The sequence below is a fragment of the Lampris incognitus genome, chromosome 17 (genome assembly GCF_029633865.1).
Source record: "Lampris incognitus isolate fLamInc1 chromosome 17, fLamInc1.hap2, whole genome shotgun sequence".
NCBI classification, from domain to species: domain Eukaryota; kingdom Metazoa; phylum Chordata; class Actinopteri; order Lampriformes; family Lampridae; genus Lampris; species Lampris incognitus.
Genome location: NC_079227.1, coordinates 20,661,503 through 20,674,838, shown reverse-complemented (window position 1 = coordinate 20,674,838; position 13,336 = coordinate 20,661,503).

Here is a 13,336-nt window from a genome sequence, read left to right as displayed (position 1 = left end):
ACGTACAAGCCTATTGGTCAAAAACAAGAAGGTGATATATCATCGATAGAAGGGGGAGGAAAGGAGGAGGGAAGAGAAGGGGAGGGAATGTGGAGAAGGAGAGAGAGAAGAAAGAAGAGAAGGGAAGAGAGGGGCAAACCTAGATGTTAAAAAGAAGATGGATATAATGTGGCTATCAAGTCAAAGTAGACCGTATCCTTTCCATATTTACACATGATAAATTCATCAATCTATAACCCAACTCTCATTTTTCTGTTCATGACCACAAGCACATGTTGACTACAGAAACACCATAACCATCAATAGTTCCATCCATCCATCCATCCATTATCCGAACCACTTATCCTGCTCTCAGGGTGACGGGGATGCTGGAGCCTATCTCAGCAGTCATTGGCCGGCAGGCGGGGAGACACCCTGGACAGGCCGCCAGACTATCACACAGGGCCGACATACACACACACGCGCACACACACACACACATTCACTCCTAAGGACAATTTAGTATGGCTGATTCACCTGACCTACATGTCTTTAGACTGTGGGAGGAAACCAGAGCCCTTGGAGGAAACCCACAAAGACATGGGGAGAACATGCAAACTCCACACGGAGGACGACCCAGGACGACCACCAAGGTTGGACTACCCCGGGGCTCGAACCCAGGACATATTAAACACATATTAGAATACAATCTTTTCATTATTCCTGAAGTAATATTTCACAGTAAAGGAGAAAAGTCTTATCTCATCATTGAGACCGGGGTATTTTGTTGCTTTCAGTTGTACAATCCAAAAGGTCTCACGTTGGAGTAGTCTTTAGGCGGTCGCCTCATCTAATGTCTTTTTCAACAACTCCTAACACCATGACTTTCAGTGTATTACGGTTTCCATGTCCAGTTCGCATATGATGCGATGCCATAGCATAATCGACCTTCTTTGTGCGGATCGCATTTCTGTTTTCTGCAACTCGGTCTTTGTGTCTTCTTTTTGTTCGTCCTACATAGAAACAAACACAGGGGCACTCCAGTCTATAAACACATGTCCTGCTGCAATCAGCAAAGTGTCTCAATTGATATGTGCGAGATGCGCTCCCATCTTGAAAATAATTGGTTTTCGTGGCATTAGCACAATGATTGCAACTCCCACGTTTCGAAGTTCCATGGGGCTTTTGTAGCCAGGTTGTTCGTGTGGGAGATACTTAGATAGACACTACTTAGATGCTTCATTATTATTGCCACGCAACGATGTTGGTAGTGGTTGTTTTGGTACAACATGGTGGCTCAGTTCCAGTGCAAAAAAAAAGAAGAGGGAAAACAAGCAGCACCATAAATCCTTGCAACAACACACATAAAAAGGAAATGCATGGATGTCAGAATATGCACAGTGGATATGTATGACATGTACAGTTCAGCTCCCTGGCACATCAAGTAGCCCAACAGGCAGACAGTGCCATGATTGATGTACTGGTGCAGACAAGTCCAGTCTGAGTTCAGTCCGGTGCATCCAGTGTATCCAGGTGAGTATATGGGGTCTTGTAGCAAAGGGGGCTAGCAAGGGATGTTAAGCTATCCTCAGGGGGGAAGATAGCTCCGTACCACCTTGATTCTCGGGGTCGGTGAGCATCGGAATGAGAACGCAGCTGGCTCTGTGAACAGAGGTCAGGGAGATGCATTGCTCTGAAAGAATGCTCCAGTTGCGTTTGATGGTGTTTCTTATCTGAGATGCTTGTTTACTGTATTGCACCACAAAAATGGATTTTTGAAGACTGATGTGGTTTCTTTTTGGTGTGGCGTTACTGTTCTCTGTTCGAAGACTTGGCTCTTAAAAGGGATTTATCCACTGTGTTTTTTTCCCGCTTTTTTTCCCCAAATTTTTTTTTAGCCAACTACCCCACTCGTGTGAGCTGTCCGGGTTGCCGCTCCACCTCCTCTACCAATGTGGGGTGGGGGGTAGGGGGGCTGGTGGTGGCTGCAGACTACCACATGCCTCCTCTGATACATGTGGAGTCACCAGCTGCTTCTTTTCACCTGATAGTGAGGAGTTTCACCAGGGGGACATAGCACGTGGGAGGATCACACTATTCCCCCAGTCCCCCCCCCCCCCCCCGAACAGGAGCCCCGACCGACCAGAGCAGGCACTAGTGCAGCGACCAGGACACAAACCCACATCCAGCTTCCCACCTGCAGACATGGCCAATTGTGTCTGTAGGGATGTCCGACCGAGCTGGAGGTAACACGGGATTCAAACCAGCGATCCCCATGTTGGTAGGCAGCGGAATAGACCACTACACTGCCCAGACGCCCATCCACTGTATCTCTTTTGTGTCCTCGTTCAGTGACGCGGTTCGCCGTGTCTGTAGCCTTGTCATCAAACTCTTCCTCGTGTCACACATGTACGTCTGAGTTGTTGTAAACTGGCCGAGTGGAATGTTGTCTATGAGAGTGTTTGGATGGAAACTGTCGGATCTTAAGATTTCATTTCGATCAGTGGCTTTTCGATGGATAGCGGTATGTAAATCCCCATCAGTTTTTGTGATTTTCACATCTAGGAAATTGATTTCCTTTTTGCTGTATTCCAAAGATATAGTTTCAGACGCTTATTGGTGTTAATCAAATATTTATGAAATTCAAGTAATACAAGTCTTGATGCGTGCTCAATAATCCAGGTAAGGAAATCACAGAAAGTTGAATCAGTTCATCTGGACACGTTTATTGAGAGAGAAACGTTTCATCACTCATCTAAGTGACCTCTTCAGTCTCAGCAGACTGCAGGTATCCCCACCCTTACAAACAATACAGTGGCATAACCACCATTTGCACATGAAACCGATCATTGGTTTCCGTTGTTATACCACTATTATATACGTATAAGGGTGAGGGGGGGTACCTGCAGTCAGCTGAGACTGAAGAGGTCACTTAGATGAGTGATGAAACGTTTCTCCCGATAAATGTTATGTGAAGTACTACATTCTTCATGTTGCATAAAGAATATTATATCATCTATGTAGCATCCAAACCATTTTATTTTGTCCAAGTAGAGGTTGGATGAGCTCAAAATGAATTTCTCACCCCGCACTCCTAGAAACAGGTTGGCAGGGGAGGGTGCAGAGGTCACACCCGTTGCTGTGATCCGCGACTGTCTGTACAACTGTTCTTGCCAGAGAAATACATTATTCTCCAATGTTCGTCTTGTGAGCACAACAGTAGAATCTGTTGGGGGAACCGGCTTTTCTTTCATTTGTAGGAAATGTTGCATATTTTGAAGGAGACTTGCATTTTTTTATGATTTTGATTGAGACCGTATTCCGCCCATGCAATGAGCCCTTCACAAGATGGAATAATAACATATTGTCATTTGATTTGTTTTTTCAATCAACTAATCAGTCTTTTAATCTAGCTATATATCGGGATACTAAGCCGTGACAATTTTAAAATTGCAGCATTTCCCCTAAATTTCAGTGTTGAAGCACAATGATCGGCTGTTGTGAAGAGGTTTGATGTAGCGACTTCGACGTCCCTGAGTGTTTGAATTTGATTTGTTTGGATCACTGCAGGTTTCACGCTTTACTGTAGCAGGTGAATGAGCTCCAAAGACACCTAACATTAAATCACAACATTCATGATGTTTGAAAAATTGCAATATGTATCAAATTGTCACTAAAATATTGTCTGCATGTATGTCTTCCTGTCTGTCTGCATGTCTTTCTGTCGGCATGTATGCCTGCCTGTCTATCTGTCTGCATGTCTGTCTGTCTGCATGTATATATCTGCCTGTCTTTCTGTCTCCATGTCTGTCTGCCTGCCTTTCTGTCTGCCTGTATGTTTGTCTTTCTGCCTGTCTTTCTGTCTGCATGTATGTCTGCCTGTCTATCTGTCTGTCTGCCTGTATGTCTGTGTCTTTCCGTTTGTCTTTGTGCCTGTCTGTCTGCCTGCCTGCATGCCTGTCTGTCTGTCTTTGTCTACCTGCCTGTCTGTCTGTCATTCTGTCTGTCTGTCTACCTGCCTGCCTGCCTGCCTGCCTGCCTGCCTGTCTGTCGTTCTGTCTGTCTTTTTGTCTTCCTGCCTTCCTGTCTGTCTGTCCGTCCAGGGGCAGACTGGGAATGAAAAATGACCCTGGACTTTTTGACTCAGACCGGCCCACCAACCCCCCCCCCCCAGCTATACACCACTACCCACACAAACCACGCCACACTTTATGTAAACAAGATTACTGAGCAGTATTTATAACAATGACTTTAGTAAAACAGATGTAAAATAGAACAAGGGGAATGTGTTTCTCTTAAGGGGAGGCTGGATAGAAGGAGCACATTTTGGCTCAATGGCACTGGCAGCAAGGTGGCAAGAATCTCTGGAACCATCTGACCAGTAAAAGAAATAATTTCTAACACCTTTACATTTTTTCTTTTTGTTTGTCCGTCTTACACCCCTCCACTATTAATCCGAATGTCCGCCACTTAACAGAGACGGGAAAGGGGCAGGAAACGTTAGAATGGACTGGACCAAAAGTAATTGGCTGGGGGAGAGAGAGGCTGACAGATTTAATACCCAGCTCGCCTGGGCCAGTCAGACACACAACACTTGGTTATTTTCCTTTAAGTGGGGGCTGGGGTTATTTATATATTGCGTTGCATCGACCCCCATTGTCAAAGCGGCCCACCGGGAAAACTCCCGGTGCTCCAGATGGCCAGTCCACCATTCTGTCTGTCTGATCTATCCATCCATCTACAGGAAACATAACAAGATTCAGTAACACCTCTAATTCCAAACATGCAAACTTTTCTATGTTTCCTGACAAAAATACCAAAACTCCTCCCACTGGAGAGAAGGCTAGTGTCTCCCTTTGGCCTCTCGTGCACTAACGTTTGAGGACCAAAGCAACCGCACGGTTTCAGCAGCAAAACGAAATCTTTGTCATTTCCTGATAGCTGTGGACCTGAAGTCAGGAAGTGTGTGTGGAGGAGCTCTAGTTACTTTGTTCGCTTTGACTGTGAATATCGAGTAGGACTTATCAGCTTACCCGCCGTGGTAAATCCTTTACACCTGCACTTCCAGTCCCAAAGAGATGTGCCGATGGAGAACCACTTTGATCCAGCCAGCGACCTTGCTTTGTGTAGGGTTTGAGCGAATATGATGCGTCTTGTATATCCCCTGCATAAACATACCCTGTTGTGTGAGCGGGCTTGTTTGTTTCTCTGTGTGCGGTGTGTGTTATGAATGAGCAAACATCCATCGTGGAGAGTTGTTTGTTGAAACACGCATGTGGTGTATTGATAGTTTCGACAAACTTTTGCAGGAGTCAATATATGCACGGTGCTGTATTGAGTTCTTGTTGATGTAGGTGACTGTGTGTGTGTGTGTGTGTGTGTGTTGGGGGGGTGGGGGTTAAAGGAAGGAGAAACTGTAACCATACTCAAACTGAACCCAAACATGTGCTGATCCAGTGCATTAGTTTAAGGTCCAACTTGGAAGAGAAAGAAAGCCATTAGCGGGGACAGGCTTGGATGTTTAAAGGTCAATGCAGAAATTTATTTGGGATTTCTTTGCTTTTCTCCTGTCAGATCCTCTAGACACACACACATGCGCACGCGCACACACACACACACACACACACACACACACACACACACACACACACACTGCACACGATTCTGTTATGGCTGTGACTGTATCTCAGTAGTATTCCCTGTTTTTCTTACAGTTTCCTCCTCCTCTGTGGTTTTATTGCCCCCCCCCCCGCCCTTTCTGGCCTTCACAGCATCAGTCATGGTCTCTCATAGCTTCAGTCGTTCTCCCAGTTCAGTCTACTCATCATACCACTATCGTTGTCTGTTGTCGTCCTGTTTTATTTTGAAGTGCTCACCTGTGTTGTCGTTTCAGTTCCTGCCCCTGTTTAGCCCCCCCCCCCAGCAATTATTTGCCCCTGGTTTCCCTGGGTCCCTCCCTTGTCTAGTGTGTTTTGCCATCAAGCTATCCAAGAATTAATTTTCTAGTGAACCTTTTGCCTGACCTGCCCGTGTTTTGACTCTGCTGCCTGGCTTCTGGACTCCATGTCTTCTGCCTGCCCCTTGTCTGCTGTGGTCCCGTTTTGAACTGACCCCCCCACTCCGGTAACCTGAACTGTGTCTGAACCTGTTTTCCCGTCTACCTGCTCCTCGTCTGTTTTGGTCACATATCTTACTGATTTCCCGGTGTTCTGACCTCTGCCTGCCTTTCTTCATTAAGGTGGCCGTGTGGTGCTCCCTCCAGCTCATTATTTTTATTCCGGGGCTCCACTAGCGTAGCTTTGCGTGATTCTCCGTTTAAAAAAAAAAATCCTTATTTATCTTATGCTGGCCCTTTATGTTGCACCTCAGTTCATCCTCTGTTTGAAACGAGCCGTCTTAGCCGTCTGTTTAGAGCCCCCCCACCCTAAAAGCAGTCTGTGTACCTTCATCTCAATGGATTTCCTATTCTGAAACAAATGAGAAAAGGGACTTTTTTTTCATTATCAGTGTTTGTACCCATGTTTTGAAAGCCGTTTTCCATTTAATCTTTGTCCTCAAAATAATTAGTGTTGTTTCCTTATTACAGATTTTCACAGAGTGAGTCAAACACGAAAAATACAAAATTGGGGTGATCTTAAATTATCTTTGTTGTCAAAAGGTTAACCCGGAATATTCTGGCCAGTTTGTCACCAATTACATCCTCTTGTTTCCTTTGAAAAGGATAAAACTGTCCGTTGCCTCGTGGTTGGCAAGATGCCCTGAGTGCAGCGCACGGTGAAAGCCTGAAGCCATCTATAGCCTGTTCCTGCAATAGAGGAAGCTGCAGTCTCAGAGCCGCATTTCTAGGACCCTAAATGATACCCGAACTGACAGACACGGATCTTATCCACATGCGTTTATCACCTTTTGAAGTCTAATTAATGTGCTAATTAATATGAATTAATTATCATAGTCATTAAGTCAACATCGGTGACAGGCATGGGCACAAGTCCATGAATACTGGGATGGCATCCAGCGCTTTACCTGTGCCCCCATCCTTAGGGTTAGTGGATGTGTCAGGAAGGGCATCCAGCGGAAAAATGTTGTCAAATCATTACGCGGATTGACAAGACCATACCGGATCGGGCGAGGCTCACTGAAGGTATGGTGGGTAGGGCTTCAGGGTTGTGGACTGATGATGAGACCTGCATATTTGCTTGATATTGCCTCGTGATCTTAATGAGATTCATTCATGTTTAACAAATTGATTAACCATTGATTATGAATCAAATTGAATATGAATAACCGTTGGATAGGCCTGCTCGACTGTGTTGGCATAGAGGGGTGGCATTGTGCAACCCCAGCACCCCTCCTTTTTTTTCTCGCCAATTGTACTTGGCCAATTACTCCACTCTTCCGGGCCATCCCGGTCGCTGCTCCACCCCCTCTGCTGAGCCAGGGAGGGCTGCAGACTACCACATGCCTCCTCTGACACATGTGGAGTCGCCAGCCGCTTCTTTTCACCTGACAGTGGGGAGTTTCACCAGGGGGACGTAGCGCGTGGGTTTAATGCCTATAATACTACGCAATTAGACTCTTTTGCGACAACGTGTACATACATTTACCAAGAAAACCGTACTTTGACAGGCTTTTGGTTCGGGATATCTTCACTTGAGCATAACTGCTTTTGGTATTATACTAATTATAGTTGATTGCTTATTACTTGAAAAAGAAATTGTGTTTGGAGGATGGTGACATTTATCCTCAGCGGTTGTGAAAATAACGCCATGATTTTGAGCAGATATGTTTGAAATAAAGGCATGTATCTGACTGCTCGGTGCACGGCTGTATTGTTTTGTGCAACTCACCATTAGCTACCTAAATAAGTTTAGCTTCATTGTATACGCTCATTGTCTGCACTGAAACTGTATTCACAAATCGTTTGGTCCGAATACAATACAAAAGTTTCAGTGATATAATGTTACTTACAGCTTGCGTTTCTGACTCCTCAGTTCAGCCCTTTACAGATGGAACAGCCCCGTCGTTCAGCGCTAGACTAGCCGAAAAACCAGCTTCATACTGGGCTCTGTTGATGAACGAGTCCTCTGTGAAGTGGCGTGAACAAACAAACATGTTGGCATATGGCTGTTGTTGGCTCAAGAAACCAATGTCGTCTGGTGCTTTCTTCTTTAGGAAAGGCAAACAAATGGAAAATCCAGCATTGAACGGTGCCCGGTTCAGGAAGCAGTCCTCAGTAAAATGTAGGGGACACAATAAAAGGGTGGGGTTGTACTGCTGAAGAATAGTGGTTAAAAAGGAATTTGAACCACCGAAGTCCATACAAGGGGAATTTGCCTTCGCACTGAAGAAAACAGCATCATTGCGATACGCACGAACCAAACTCTTCCCAGCTTCCGCTCTATCAAGCTTTGTTTGAGTCCTCCTGCCTCGGCGATACCTAACTTTGTTTGATGGCAGGCCAAACTAGCCACTAGGCGGACATTATGAAAATGTGTTACATAGTGACGTAGATAAGTAATGGAAGAAAATGCTGGACTACAAACAAGGCGTTTCAGGCAGTGTTTTCTGTCGGACAGAATAACTCCCTTTGGTGTGGACTTTGGGCTTTGTAACTCTGCAGACGTTTTACATGCACCTCCCAGCTATATCACACAAGCAAAGGGGGAAAACCCAACAAGGATGATAATGGGCCCTTTAAGTGTTACCATACCAGCGTGTCTGTGAGTCCAGTGTTTGGGTCCTTCCTGAGTCCGCAACACAATTCAATGCTGTTCACAGTTTGCTTGTGTGTATGCGTCGGTGTGCTCAGCTACCAGCATATAACAGTGAATGTAATTCCCCCCCCAGCAAACTAAACCACCCCCTTTCTCTTGCCACACACACACACACCAGCAATGTTTAGAAATGTCTTCAAATCCATGTCAGCTCCCAGACTAGGAACTAAAAACTGCAGAGCGTTTGGCACGTGTTCCTGTTTGAGATGCACTTAAGAGGGGATGCACGGGCCCTGTATGTGCTGCGAGGAGCCGAGCGAGGCTTGCGCGAGGACTCCTGACGCATTGCGGTGGGAAAGCACATTCATTTGTGGCTGTGTGGGCGCACACCCACATCAGACGGATGCACATACATGTGCACGCGCCCCCACACGTACACGGAGACGCAGCGTTGTGCCGCGCTCTGAACTCTCTCTACCTGCCACTCAAACATCCACTCAGCCCCGGAATTAGACGGAGCCCTGCTTAGTGGAGGAGGAAAGCCAATAGCAGAAGGGTTGCCGGCTGCAATGTATTCTGCAACAGCAGCCAGCATCTGTGTGCTCTACTACGCAGAATAAACGCATTTATCAGGAGCCTTCGTTCCCAAATGCTGGCTCACTTCACCTTGGTTTCTTGTCTTATATTTCTTTAACACAAGTGACTGTGTGAGCACAAACACTATTATAACAATGGCTTCAGACAGAGGGATACATATTCACTATATAGTATTTTTCAGTTGGCTTCACTTAAATTTAGACAATTTAATTAATTAATTAATTTATTCCCCCCTCAGTTGTATCCGGCCAATTGCCCCACTCTTCTGAGCCGTCCTGGTCCCTGCTCCACCCCCTCTGCTGATCCGGGGAGGGCTGCAGACTACCACATGTCTCCAGACACGGCCAGTTGTGTCTGTGGGGGCGCCTGACCAAGCCGGAGGTAACACGGGGATTTCGAACCGGCGATCCCCATGTTGGCAGGCAACGGAATAGACCGCCACGCCACCCGGACGCCCACTGTTTACCAATGTTCGTGTGGACATGGCCTTAGATTTCCCCAATCAGCATTACAAGCTTGATGAAAGAGTAAAGCGTCAAAGTCACCAGACCCCAACTAAAGGGGAATCAACATTGCAGTGTTTCTTAACTTGCATTTAATTGGAACCTTCAAACAACATGCCCCCCCCCCCCCAAAAAACAAGTGCTTCTTGACAATAAAGTGGAATGTTCTCTGTTGCTAGATCTCTGTCTCCATGGATGTGCACATGTACTCACATAGTCACCCTGGGCATGGATGCCAACATCCACCCTGCTGTGCCATGAACTATGGTTGCCAACAGAGAGAGTGATGAGGTGCGGCTTTAGGCTGTGAAATGCACAGCGTGAGAGGATCAGTGTTCACTTGGTCATTTGATGTTATGATTGAGCACTTTACTTGAAAGACATTTCTACCCAGTGAAAGGTCCTATATTTTTTCAGCAGTTACATAACATTTCCAGACATATGCCAGGGATGGGGGGGGGGTGACTTAGTGTATATTCACAATTCTAAGTTGTGGCGATTTTAATATGGCACAATTTCGCCTTGAATCGCAATTTTGAAGCATATGGAAAAGATGCTGTGAAGAGGACTCATTTGATGATTTCTACATCTTTGAGAATGCTTGAATATGAATTTTTTTGAAGGTTTACTCAGAGAAAAATGCTCACGTGGGGCTTAGAATAAATTAATTTGTTGTACATTTTCTTGGGATTGGGATTATTGAAGTTTTCATATTCTACTGTAGATACGAGGAGATGGAGGCTTAAAAAAATCATAGTATTGAATTGAAATGTTATTAATATTGTGATGTTAAGAATCACATTGTATATTGAATTGGCACTAAAATATAACTGCAGTATCGAATCCGGAGCTATCTGCCTGTTCCCTGCCCTAGCATCTGTTTAGTTTATTGAAATCAATTCAATATTTAGTAATTTATTTCTGTGCCTCTGATTTCCCACCTTCAATGAAACAGGACATTTTCAGTGGCTGAGGCACATTTTTTTTCCCCCCAAACAAAAACTGTTAATAAGAACTGTCCAGGCGCGGGCTTATGAAAATCATAGGTCCTTGTTTCCACTGCAGCCCATGAGTGATGTCATCACTGAAGTTAGTTCTGATTGGCTTGTTCCGTCCAGCGATTTTTTTTCTTTTTTTTCCTAACACAAACCCTGGCAAAATGTCATGTCATTAAGTAACATTCGTCAATGCTAAAACTTGGCAAAATGTGTTTTCTAGAATAGGACTCCTTTAAATTGCAAAGATTCTTCAATTCATGAGAGATTGTTGCTCAAAAGCTGAAGTTAAAAGAATCCAACTCACTTAGACCAGTTTTAAAAATAAAAATGTGAGAAGAAAAAGGCCTATTTCATGTGTCAAGTCAAATAGGTTTTTATGTTTTTATGTAGGTTTTATGTGTTGTTCTTAGATCGCCGTCTCAAACACGGTATGCCTTATGCGGGTCATTCCCATTTTATGTTCAAAATAGGACTCTTCAACAGTTACAGTGCTGACTTTGGGGGGGGGGGTTAAAAGGAAAACTATTTGTGCTGGCTTTTGGGTTCTACACAAAAAAAACATTTTCTATCAAGCTGCAACTACTGTATGTGCATGCGAGCATGTGTTTGTGTGTTTTGTAAGTGTGTGTGAGCACTAACAGAGTTGTGTGTATTGTCTTATATATGCTGTGGGAACGTCTAGATATATATTCCCTTCCCACCATTGCTTTGGTGGGACGGTGTGATGTAATTACTGCAACACTTTCTTGCAGAAACCCTATTTGAAAAGTAGAAGAATGAAGCAGAATGAAAACTAGGATATAATAGGATCATAGGATAAGTGCAACGGGGGGTGGGGGTTGCTCTGGATGGTTCTAATTCACATAAACACCTGGTTAATGAAAAAAAAATTATTTAAGATTTGATAATCATGATTTTACTGCACAGATGAATGAGATAAGAGAAAAGACCACAGCTTCACCAGCATTTGAAATTGATGTGAAGAGAATGGCAAACCTCTCCAGACATACACAGACAAAGAGCTCAGGACCTGACAACATCTGTGGCCAAATACTGAAATCTTGTGCAGACCAGCTCTGTAGCATCTTTCAGGATATTTTTACACAATCTTTTAAGCTGCAGAAGGTCCTAAAGCTTTGGAAACTTCCCATTATTGTCCCAGTTATTTGATTTCTCTAGTTATGAAGTCATTTGAGAAGCTTAGCAAGAATGAGGTTTTAGTGCAGGTTGAGAAATGGCTAGATCCGTTTCAATTTGTGTACGGGCCTGGTAGAAGTGTGGAGGATGCGGTTGTCACGCTGTTATACTTTTTGCATCAGCATTTGGAGGAGCCCCAAGACTCATGCCAGATTCTTATTTATTGATTTCTCTTTGGCATTCAATACCATCCAGCCATTCCTGCTTGCAGAGAGGCTTATCTGCCACTTTAAACTCGATCCTAACCTGATTGGTTGGATAATGGACTTTTTAACTGATAGGTCACACCAGCGCTACTCATCCACCAGCCTCCCCTCAAGGTTGCTGTCTCTCCCCCCTTTTGCATCATGTACACCAATGAGTTTTGTAGCAACTATAAGAACACACACATCTTAAAGTTTGCTGATGATTCTGATTTTGTTAGCCTTCTGGAAGGGGAAGAACAGACTCAGGGGCTGGTGGTGGATGACTTTGTGGCTTGGTGTGATGAGTCTTTCCTCCATCTTCTTCTTCTTTCAGCTTGTTCCCTGTTTTTCAGGGGTCACCACAGCAGATTGTACAGTTTTCATCGGTACCCTGTGAGGGCACTGTACCAATAGTGGCCATTGTTAACCCGGGCCTCAGCCAATCCTGTATGGAGCCTCGACTGATCCAGTATGGTCTTGTCAACCCACATAATGATTTAGCAAAATGTGTCAAAAAAGGAAAGAAATTATCATTGATTTCAGAAAGCCACCACCAAGCCAACTGTTATAAAAGGTGTTGACATTGACCTAATGGAGAGCTTTCTTGTTAACAAAATGTTTTGAATCCCATGTTGGTGTTACCTCTATAAAGGTCCAACAGAGACTTTTTTCCTGAGAAAAAATAACTTAACATTTCTATTAGGGGTGTAAAAAATATTGACAGACTTGAGCATCGAGATATATGTTTTGTGTTATTGTATCGATTCTAAAAACACTCGACTTTTAATTAACTGATGCGAAGATTCATGGCAGACAGCAGTTCATTTTGTGTTGTGTGTAAACCCCTGACCGCTAGATGGCAGTATTGTAATCTATCTTCAGCCATTTGACTCTTCCGCATCAACATAATACAACCATGCTCCAACGTAACAACGTAAACTGAAACAGGAAGTAGGGTCAACACAAAATCACAGTATATCCCTTTGTTTGGGCGTCCGGGTAGCGTGGCGGTCTATTCCGTTGCCTACCAACACGGGATCTTCGGGTCGAATCCCCGTGTTACCTCCGGCTTGGTCGGGCGTCCCTGCGGAACTTCTGGGTGTGTCTGTTTGCATAAGAACTTCCGGTACAACCGGGTGCTTACGTCCTACTGAATCATAGCT